We start from the raw sequence: 11278 nt of genomic DNA, 5'->3' as shown, positions 1-11278 counted from the left end.
CGACGTGACATGCATTTTCCTCACGTCATGAGATTTGTCTGTACGCCATGTTGATCCAAAAACCTCTTAATCCGTTAAGCCACTAGTCCATCTTTTCTAGGAGGCTTCCTAACACTCTTAGGATTATAAAAATTGATGCTTTAGGGTCTTGTATGTCCAATACAAGACTTGAGCTCAAACTAGGTCATTCATGAAGAAAAAGGAGGTAATTTCTTAAACATGGACTCAAACATCCTCCAAACTTCAGATCCATGGCATATAAGCACCAAGGGACCCATTGGACCCATAAAATTGCCAACTTTATGGAGTCCCAACACTCCAACTCTAACACCATGGCTAAACATGCATAAAACCTTGGATCTAGCAACAAGGAAACATAAAGTTTGGATCTTGGTTACTCAAAATGGTCCAGATGTGTATCTAGAGGTTGCAAATGGAACTTCCAAGCTGAAACTATGCTTCCATGGTGAGCTCTTCCTCTTCAAACCACTAAAACTCTGCCAAAAACTTAAGAATCACAAGGAGAGGCTAGGTTTAGGATTTTACTAAGTTTAGGGACGAAGGAGGCTGTTTTGGAACCCTAAAATGAAGTTTATGGGGTTTAAATACGAAGGAAACCCCAAAAGATCATGGGCTTGGATTGGAGGAATGGAGCATTAATTGAGAGGGATAACACTCACTCCATGAACTTCTTTTGTTCTGGATCCATATTATGCTTGAGGGATTGAGATGGGAATGATAAAGGAGGCCGATACAAATTTAGGGTAGAAGAATTTTGGTTCACCAGTGACCATGACGTGGTAAGATCACCATGCCGTGGTGAATCATCAGAACACGACTCATATTTTTGCATTTTTAGCTTCGGGATTATCTTCTTCCAAATACGAATCGGGCAGTATAGTAGTTGTTTCATGGATTATAAATGGATCAGAATGAACTTCTTCTTTAGTGAAAATTGCCATTACATGAGGTTGTGATTTTAGCTCGGGATTTCTGGGCGGAAAATGCTCGTTGACAAGTGTTGTTAATTGCCCAATTTGAGTAACTATGTTCTTGATATAACCTTGGTAATTTATCACATTAACATCAGTAGTATCATGTCTTTTCTCTGAGGCTTCCATAAATAGATTAAGTATTGAACTTTAATCCAATTTCTTCTCGGGTGGTGGTTGTTCTTTTTGGTAAAAATCTCGACCAGTTTGTCTAAATTTTTCATCGTTTTGCTTCTTGTACTCTTCATAAGGCAACCACTCCTTTTTGGGACTTCTCCAATCTTGATCAAATCAATAACCACTCAAGTAGCAAACTTGTGATTTTTGGTTACCATTCTTATCCAATCGTAATCCTTCGTTAAATGTGTCCTGATACAATTATCACACTCGACTCTTATTACATGGATAGATTGATCCATCTTCTTCATCCTCGATTCCATATTTTCTAATTTGTTCAAAAGAACAACAATGTTCTCGTTCCCTCTATCTCATTTACCTCTAGTGACATGTTCTCGTGGGTTATGATGCCCGCGTGAGTGCTTTGCAAATTCTTCAATCAACTCCTTAATGGTTGCTGACTCTTTCTTTGTCAATTGTCCTTGAGAGTCAAGAAGTTGTTTGGTTATGACAATGACTCCATCATATAAAATTGACACTTCTTGTTCGACATTTATATCATGTTGTGGACAAATCCTAAGAAAACTTTTGTATCTCTCCCATGCTTCATATAAGGACTATCCGACTTCTTGTTAAAAAATAGCAATCCGTTTCTTTAGCTTTGAGATCTTTGAAGGTGGACTGATTTTCTCATTGAAAGCGTCACAAAGATTTGCCCAAGTACTAATGGATCCGGGCACGAGTGATTTCAACCAAACTTTTTCACCGGAAGCATCCTAAGTAATACTGACTCTCTTGGAATGTTTGGAACATTGAAGTAGTTTGCAATGTCCTTTACTTCATCAATGTGCTTGAATGCATCTTCGTATTATTTTCCGGAAAAAGGTATGTCTTTAAGCATCGATAGAATGTACCCTTTCAGTTCAAAACTTCTTTCACGCTGGAATCTCGGGTGGTACAAGCCCTAGTCCATGATCCCCACGTATCATCTTCTTGTAATCTCCCATAGCCATTCTAGTGATGTCAGCCATCGCTTCAACCTTGCTGTTTATGTTGTCGTCTGAATCACTTTCTGTTCCTTCCTTGTAACCAATGCCCTTCTTATCAGGTGTCCTCTAGAAACATTCAAAACCCTTGTCCGACTAAAAACCGCTAGTTGACTCGTTGACCTTGTTGTCCTTCTTTTTATGAAAAGCTGATTCTGGATCTTGAAGGGTTGGAACTATTGGAGTTTTAGATCCTCGGGTCATAAATTACTGAAATAAAAATAAAACAAAACAAAAACGCATAAAACGAATAAAACTTACTAAACTAAAAATTAACTGAGACGTGACCGCAAGGTGGCCAAAACAACCACGATGTTGTACAACTCAGATAGGGAAAATAAATGCAAAAAATAATTTTTTGCGGTTTTAACCCCACAAAAAAAGATTACATAAATAAAAGCAATTAAACTATAAATCAAATAAGTTGTTCACCGGAAACGGTGCCAAAAACTTGATCTGCACAAAAGTACCTACTTGTATTAAATTTTAACCTAACTAACTTAACTAAATTATGCACATATAGGCAGTGTGTCTAGTCGGATTATAGAATAACTTGGGTAAGTCGGGTGTCGAACATAGGGAACATAATTTAATTAATTAATCTAAGTAATTCTAATTCAACTAAGAAACAAACTTAAAGTGGGGGGTTTTTACTGATATTCCAAGATCAGAAGAACTTAACTAAACAAATAAGCAAACAAAGAAAACAAACTTACTTCAAGATTAAAAGAGTACTTCTGTATAGATTCGATTTCACCTTCTCCTATGGTTGATTTCTAGTGGATAGAATATATTTATTACCAATTTGTTAACTAGCTATTATGATCAAATATCTAGACTTATCAATTTATGAATTACCATGTAATGATTAAGCACAAGTTAAACACTAAATAAATAATGGAAACAAATTGGACTATGAATGATAGTAGTTACTTTCCTATGATCAAGTTAAGCCACCAAACAAAAATTGAGATTAATTATGCTGTCTATCACAGTTAAAGTTACTAGCTTTAATTACTTTATCGAAGATATGATTAATCCTGACTCTAAATTATTTAATGATCGTAAACAATTAGGTGACAAATTCATGCAATTAGAATGATAAACTATCACATATAATCTGATTTATAAGCAATATAAACTAGAACTAGAACATGCTAATGTTTAATTATCAAACACAAGCAAAATCAATATCTAATATCCATAAATCGAAATCAACACTATAGAATCCGGTTCATTTTCACTAAACAGAAGTTTAAGGTTTTTAGCCTCTCATAGTAGCAGAAAAACACAAAAAAGCTATGCAGACTAGATTAGACATGAGTATAATTAGAAAACCGAATGTTCTAGGTGGAAATGTTCTAAATCTTCTTCAACTCTTTAGTTCCAATTGGTTCTTGATTTTCTTTTGAGTTTCCAAGGGTTTTTTGGTCACAATTCTCTTCATAATCTGTTGGTAGTCTCCAAATTCGACCTAATGTTCGGGTATTTATAGTTTCCATGTAACGGATCACCACGTCGTGGTTGAGAGTCACCACGTCGTGGTCCTCGTGTATATCCCATATTCTCCAAGTCATCTTATTAGTCGAGAATCTTGCATTTACTACATTGTGTTGAAGAATCACCACGACATGGTCTTTTGTCTTCAAGTCTTCCTTTTCTTCTTCTTGTCCTAACTCCCGTTTTCCTGCTTTCAATTCCTCATTTGCTTCCTTTTTGTCCGGAGCATGTATTTGCAACTATAAAACAGATTTTAAACATAATAAGTACCATTTGTCCAAAACTAAGCATGATTGTAGCTAAAAGTATTAGAAATATGCATTAAATACATGATTAAATATGCACATATCAGTGACGTTAGCAGTAAACTGTAACATCCAATTTTCACAAGAACAAATTTTCATTTTTAAATAAGGAAAAATCATCTAGTCGTAAAATCCAAGTTCTAGAACCCATTTGTTCCAAAATACAATTGTTTGAAAATCAGAGTAATATAAATAATATTGAATCCCCATTGCTGCTGATGTATGTGTACAGTCACACCTTCGCTTTCCAACGATCACCAATGGTACCTAAAAATATTTAATCCACAACTGTAAGCCAAAGCTTAGTGAGCTCTCCCAAAATACCACACACCACAGTATACATACAATGCATGCACACACATGAGCCCCCAATCTGTCTGTCCCGCCTCGCAAGGCCTACAACATGCCTAGAACGCTCCTGAGCCTACAGTCTGACTGGCACGCTTCACATGGCCTGCAGTGCACATGTACCGCTCTTTCTCAGCATATAGCTGACCCACCAATGACCTACAACACATCGCTAACATGCCCGGGTATGTTGGCCTATAACACAATGCAGGACCACCTCAACCCACTACCCAATATGTCGACATATGTAACAAATAAGGAACCGAGTAAACATATAAACACATGCAACTATCTACCCTAGTATACCTGTCTAACAGATCACTACCGTATATAAGGCCTCATACAACACACTATGCCTTTATTGGAAATTCTCCAAGGAATGTATAACTATATGTAATTAGAGGTGGGATAGACATTCAAACAAGTGATCCATCTCTAGAGCCACAACCTAACAAGGAACAGGCAAGAAAGCTTAGATCAAGAGTTCCCAGACTATCCTACGTGACTACATATAGACTAGGTCTAGAAGCATGGAGCATAATGCTTGGAACTTGAACACTCACAATGGTCCAGAGTAGGTGCTAGAAGATGATGATGAGGCTTGCAAGCTGGATCTATACACCAAGGATGCTCCCTTTTCCTTCAATACACAAAAAACACCACCAAAAGTTCAAGAACTCCACAATGAAGGATAGGGTTTCGTTGAAAGGGTTGGAGGCTGAAGATGATGCCCTAAACCTTAAGTTTAGGGGCTTAAATATGGAAGAAACCCTAAAAGATCATGGGCGTGGGTTACAGTTGCTGTCACCTTGTGACCTTTCACTCGTCCCGTCGTAACAACCATCCGTATAAGCATTCATGAATTTTCATGCCACATCATGGTGCACCATTCACTACGTCGCGACACAAGTTTTTTTTCCCAAAAACCTTACCATTGATCCTTCTAATCCTTCAATCGATTTATTATGGAAAACGAGTGTTACAATTCTCCCCAAACTGAAATTATATTTCATCCTCGAAATTTGTCCTTATAATTTATCCTGATAACACCCTTTGAATCCCTTGTCTGTTCTCCAAACCTGATTCCTTTAACACGAGTTGAGATAGCTTTGAAAACTAACATCTACAATCATTGGCAGAAGGGTTCCGAAACCAGGCTCATAAGCTAATCTAAGCAGAAACTCCAACGATCCGAATCACATCTAATGCAACATCTTTTAAGCAGTTGACCACTATTTGACACTTATGCCAACACCATTCTTAGCAAGAAATTTGTGACCTGACAAAGAACGAATTCCAACATAACACCACTAACCCATAATGAGCTGAACTAACTCATTTACCTACGAGTTATAGACCCCGAAGTCATACCTAACATCCAGGTAGACAAAGCCACCCTATACGCCACCCATGCTGACCAAAAGCTCACTGACCTGATCCAACCAAGACCTCCTGACCTTGCGCTGCCTATCAAATCACCGAAGAAGGAATCTATAACCAACCCCATAGCCGACAACCTCACAACGATGTACCATAAAAAAACCTAAACAAAAGCCCATCGGGAAAAGAGTACACTAGCCTATGAATCCACCATGCCGACCAAAACCCATATATTTGATTGGTCTGAGATCATCTCAGTCACGCGCTATCCTACTGGTAACCCGAATATGGAACCCACAGTCGACCGCCATCATCAATGACCTCACACACATATGCACACACACATACACACACAGATATATATATATATATATATATATATATATATATATATATATATATATATATATATATACCAACGAAACTTAAACAAAGACCAATCGATCACATACCAAACTAGACCATACACCCACTCAACTCTAACAGTCCTGATCCGTTATTTACTGGAAACACTCGGGCTTACCCCTGACCTGCCAAACAATGACAGCTCTCAAGCTTACTCCCGATCCACTAACCACTAATAGCTCTCGTGCCTACCCCCAATTCGCTAACCACTAACAACTCTCGGGCCTTCTGCTAACCACTAGCAGCTCTCCCAGCCTAACATAGGCACACACCGAACCTGCAAGACTTAATTGTCCTTATTAGGCCTTCGGGAAATGAATCAGACTTCCAGGTCCCAATCAAACAAGATCATTGAAGGAAGTCCTCCTTACATCCCTCAACCTGAGCTCCTAACACCCTAGGGTCCTGAAGCATGATGACGCCCTGTGGAATATTATTAATCACAACTACAACAAGGATAATTTGAAAAGAAATTAACAACTAGAAATGACCCCGACACAGACATCATAAGATTAAACAATTACGTGAAAGTCTTAAATAATCCGAAATAGAGAAGATTAAACAACTAGAACTGCATGCGGGCACGAAATCTTTCTACTACGAAACTCCACTCTCCCCTACTCTGAATATATGAATCATTCAATCGTGACAACCACATAACTAAATTCTAACTCAAATTATCTGGAGCACTGTTTATTTTCCCCTGTTAAATAATCCGAAATAGAGAAGATAACCCTGAGTCTAAGTCACCCCCAACAATGTAGTCCATCGAGTACCTCGAGATACTACCAACACAAATGCATACATAGGGCAATTTTCGTCTAGAAGGAAACTTCCAAAAGAAAAACCTAATTTATAAATGCAGAGTATAAGTAAAATAAATTGACAACATTCCTGCAGTTGACATAGTCGTCACACCTAAATCCTCTGCAACAAACTGGTAGGATCTTTCTTCAGTCCTAGTCACCTCAGCCCTTCCTTGGTGCCTATCTAGCATCTTCTATGATAAAGGTGTAGGATTTTGCACTTCAACAAAAATGAGAAGGAGTGAATGGAAACAAAACCGCACACTCTACCTGCAACATCAAAAAGATTTGATGTGGCCCTCCTGGTCGCAATGGAAACAAAACCGCACACTCTACCTGCAACATCCAAAAGATCGACACCTTCAATCATGAAACTTCCCACACTCATCACACCCGAAATTGCTGCACTCTACTGGTCCTAAACTTGAGTCGCTGGACTTGAAACGCTTGGCCGCCGGTTGCAACTATAATGAAACTGGCCTCTCCTTCTTCCTTTGGATCTCTAACTTAATCTTCCTCTCCTAGCATTGGACTGCAACTCAACCAAGGTCCGGTACAACTGAGTCAAAACGAACTCTCGAATCTCCATCTGAGCATACTCAAGTATCGCGACATCTGCACCTGCTCTAAAGCAGCATACTCCCGACAGAAAAGGGATCTCTCTGTAAAAATCTTGGTGATCTTCGTCACCGACTTAGTCTTGTGCTTGAGCAACAAATACTCTCGCGCCAGTTGCTCTCTCTCTCTCTCTCTCTCTCTATCTATCTATCTATCTTTTTCTCTCCACAAGTGGAACAAACTCCGCATGGAACATATGCAGAAACTGCTCCCAAGTCACTGCGGCTCGCTCTATATGCGAGAAGGTCTAGGTCACAAATTCCTATCAATCCTTTTCTCCCAAGGAAATAAGATTCAACACAAACTTTACTTTCTGGTCCCTAGGACACGAACATGTGTAGAAACATCCATCCATGTTAGATATCCATATCAAAGCAATAATTAGGTCCTTATTGCCTCTGAACTTTGAGAGCTTCATATTACTGAACTTGTGGTACTGAATCGTCCATCCTTTTTGAAGGCCTGCAACGGCGACGACTCTAGTGACTGCGCTAGCGGCAACCTACGTGACGACGACATATCACACGTTAAACTCCTCAATCAACGCGGTCTTGTCCGATCCAAACAACTACGAAATTGGGTCCTTATCGCCATGACTACGTTGAAAACAATGATGATGCAGATCTCCTCATCACTCGAACCCATCCTTTCGATGCAGACAACACTTGATCCTGAACCTCTTATAGCTACCATAGAAAAATGGATAGCTGAAAGGTCAAACATCAAGACATAGTGCTCAAACACACTATTTCTTCACCTATTACTTCCTTAGCAGGCTTGAGATTTCATTTGATTCACATACGGATGCTATACTTTCAGTAGTATGTTACCATACTACCTTCCACACATATCCGTAGTCGACTCAGAATCCACCTCAAGGTCCTAAGTCACTGCACTAGACCACCCCTAGGTGCGCTACCACCCACCTGCTTCTAAAATCTACAACTAGCTTCCTAGGTGCTTCTCCTAGGATTCTCCTCAAACACGCTTCCGCTTTACTAGTTGTCTCATGCATGCTAGTTGTACACAATACATGATCATATAGATTGTCGAATAAATGACTCTACCCTAAGCCCACAACCAAACAAGGAATATGAAATAAGGTTAAGTCAATCATTATAAAGCTATGTAATCCTAATCGTATAAACCTATACAACATACACTTAGCAATTCACATAATCAAATAGCACACAACAAATAATTCCCTAGAATATAAGGCATCATAGAAATCAGGTAATACTTATCATATAGTTCCTTAAGGAATCCTTAGCCTACTCACTAGCAAGCATTTCTAACAATTCACATATCAACAAGCTCAAATTCAATATATTAAACCAGTATGGATATTTTGGGAATCACTTTCCTGTTTGGGCTTTCGCTGAATATACACATCGCATCTTCTTGTAAAACTAAGGTTGAGTCAGAGTTCCATATTCACGATCCCAAACTAAAAATCAAACAAGAACATGACAAGAGACCAAGCCCATGTCTCCAACCCAACCGTTTTATTAAAATTTCTTTTTCAAAAATATTTGTAAAAATTCTCGGATCCTAGTTTGACTTTGGATTCACACAAGTGCTCCTCCAAATCCCTCAAACCACGACTCTGATACCAACTTGTAACGTCAAATTTTCACAAGATTTAATTTTTTTTATTTTTAGATAAGGTAAAATCATCAAGTCGTAAAATCCAAGTTATAGAACCCATTTGTACCAACATACAATTGTTTGAAAATCAGATTAATATAAATAATATTGAATCTCCATTGCTGCTGATGTGTGTACAGTCATGCCTTCGCCTTCCCACGATCACTAGTGGTACATGAAAAACATTTAATCCACAACTGTAAGCCAAAGCTTAGTGAGTTCCCCCAAAATATCACACACCACAATATACATACAAGGCATGTGCACATATGATCCTTCAGTCTGTTTGTACCACCTTGCAAGGCCTAAAACATGCCTGGACTACTCCTGAGCCTACAGTCTGACTGGCTCGCCTCGCAAGGCCTGTAGTGCACCTGGATTGCTCTCTCTCAACATACAACTGACCCACCATTGACCTACAACACACTGCTGGCTTGTCCGAGTATGTTACGCTACAACACAAAGCAAGACCGCCTTAATCCCCAACCAATATGTTGACATATGTAACAAATAAGAAATAAAGTAAACATATAAACACATACAACTATCTACCCTGGTCTATATTTCTAACAGTTCACTATCGCATAGCATACCTCATATAACACACTACAATACTATTGGAAAATATCCAAGGAATTCATAGCTATATGTAACCAGTGGTGAGATAGACATTCGAATAGGTGATCCCACTCTAGAGCCACATCAAACAAGGAACATGCAAGAAATCATAGATCAAGAGTTCTCAGGCTATCGTACATGACTACATACAACCCCTAGGGCACTCCAATAAACGATCACCAACCTACTGGTACTCTAACCAACATACAACTACTCCTATATCCTAGCATATAAGGATATATACTATAATACATAGTATAGTGAGGAAAATCACCTGAATCGAAGACCCATGGAAATACAACAACACGCTCACTCCCTGAAATGATCTCTCCTGCGAACCGACTAGCACCAAACCAAGGTGGAACTATAATCAATAACCTAATTCCTTTAAGTTTGACCCAAAGACAAACTGGTCAAAAAGTCAACAATAAACCCTTACCACGATGTGGAGGACTCTTGGTCATGTCATGGGATCATCCGGACAAAACAGTCGCGAGGAACTCAATCGTCACGTCATGGCAACTGATTTTGGACAACTTAATGTATTAAGTCCTTAATCTATTAAGTAACACACTCATCTCCTCTAGAAGGCTTCCTTACACCTAAAGAGTAATAAAAATTGTTGATTTATAGTCATGCATGTCGAATGCATGTCTTTCCCCAAGCTAAGTCATACCAATGGTGGATCCATGAAGTTGCCAACTTTACGGAATCCATCCACTCAAACTCTCCCAAACAAGGGGAAAATGCACAAAAAGCCTAGATCTAGTGGCATGGAACATAAATATTAGAACTTAAGCACTCACAATGGTCCATAGTAGGTGCTAAAAGATGACGATGAGTCTTGCAAGCTGGATCTATGCACCAAGGATGCTCCGTTCTCCTTCAAGAAACCAAAAAAACCACCAAAAGCTCAATACCTCAACAATGGAGGCTAGGGTTTCGTTGAAAGGGTTGGAGGCTGAAGAAGATGCCCTAAACCTTGAGTTTATGGGCATAAATATGGAAAAAAAACCTAAAAGATAATGGACTTGGGTTGCAGCTGCTGGCACGTTGTGACCTTTCACTCATCATGTCGTGACGGGCATCCGGATACACATTCATGAATTGGCATGCCACATAGTGGTGCTCAATTCATCACGTCGTGAAACAAGGTTTTCCCTAAGAAGATTACCTTTGATCCTTCTAAACCCTCAATGGATGTATTTTGTAAAATGAGTTACATAATTCTTGTTCACCTGTCGATTACAAGTTGACTTTGTTTGGAATACCTATGGTCTTTGCGGAAACAATTGTTTGCGAAAGTGGCACTTGCCCATTTTGTGTAACCAATATTGTCACGCCAAGCATGTGTGTTCCATATAATACAATTCTCAATTGTATTTTGAAGTCTACCTAAATTTAATTTAAAATCAAACATTATATACGATTTACATGTCTACGAGAACAAACATTCTACTATTCTTCTTTGGCCAATCCTAGTCTGCAAAAATCGT

The 11278-nt window shown here is 38.8% G+C and overlaps 1 non-coding gene across 1 annotated transcript; it reads left to right on the top strand.

The window, feature by feature from the left end:
- Nucleotides 1-1664: 1664 nt before the first annotated feature.
- LOC145161991 (small nucleolar RNA R71) lies at nucleotides 1665-1771 on the top strand. The gene has a single exon (XR_013738844.1). It is a non-coding gene; the product is annotated as a small nucleolar RNA R71 (small nucleolar RNA).
- Nucleotides 1772-11278: the final 9507 nt, after the last annotated feature.

Source organism: Lactuca virosa, chromosome 2, assembly GCF_052849685.1.
Source record: "Lactuca virosa cultivar CGN04683 chromosome 2, Lactuca_virosa_CGN04683_v6, whole genome shotgun sequence".
NCBI classification, from domain to species: Eukaryota; Viridiplantae; Streptophyta; class Magnoliopsida; order Asterales; family Asteraceae; genus Lactuca; species Lactuca virosa.
Note: the sequence above shows the minus strand (reverse complement) of the source record. Positions and strands in the feature narration are given on the sequence as shown.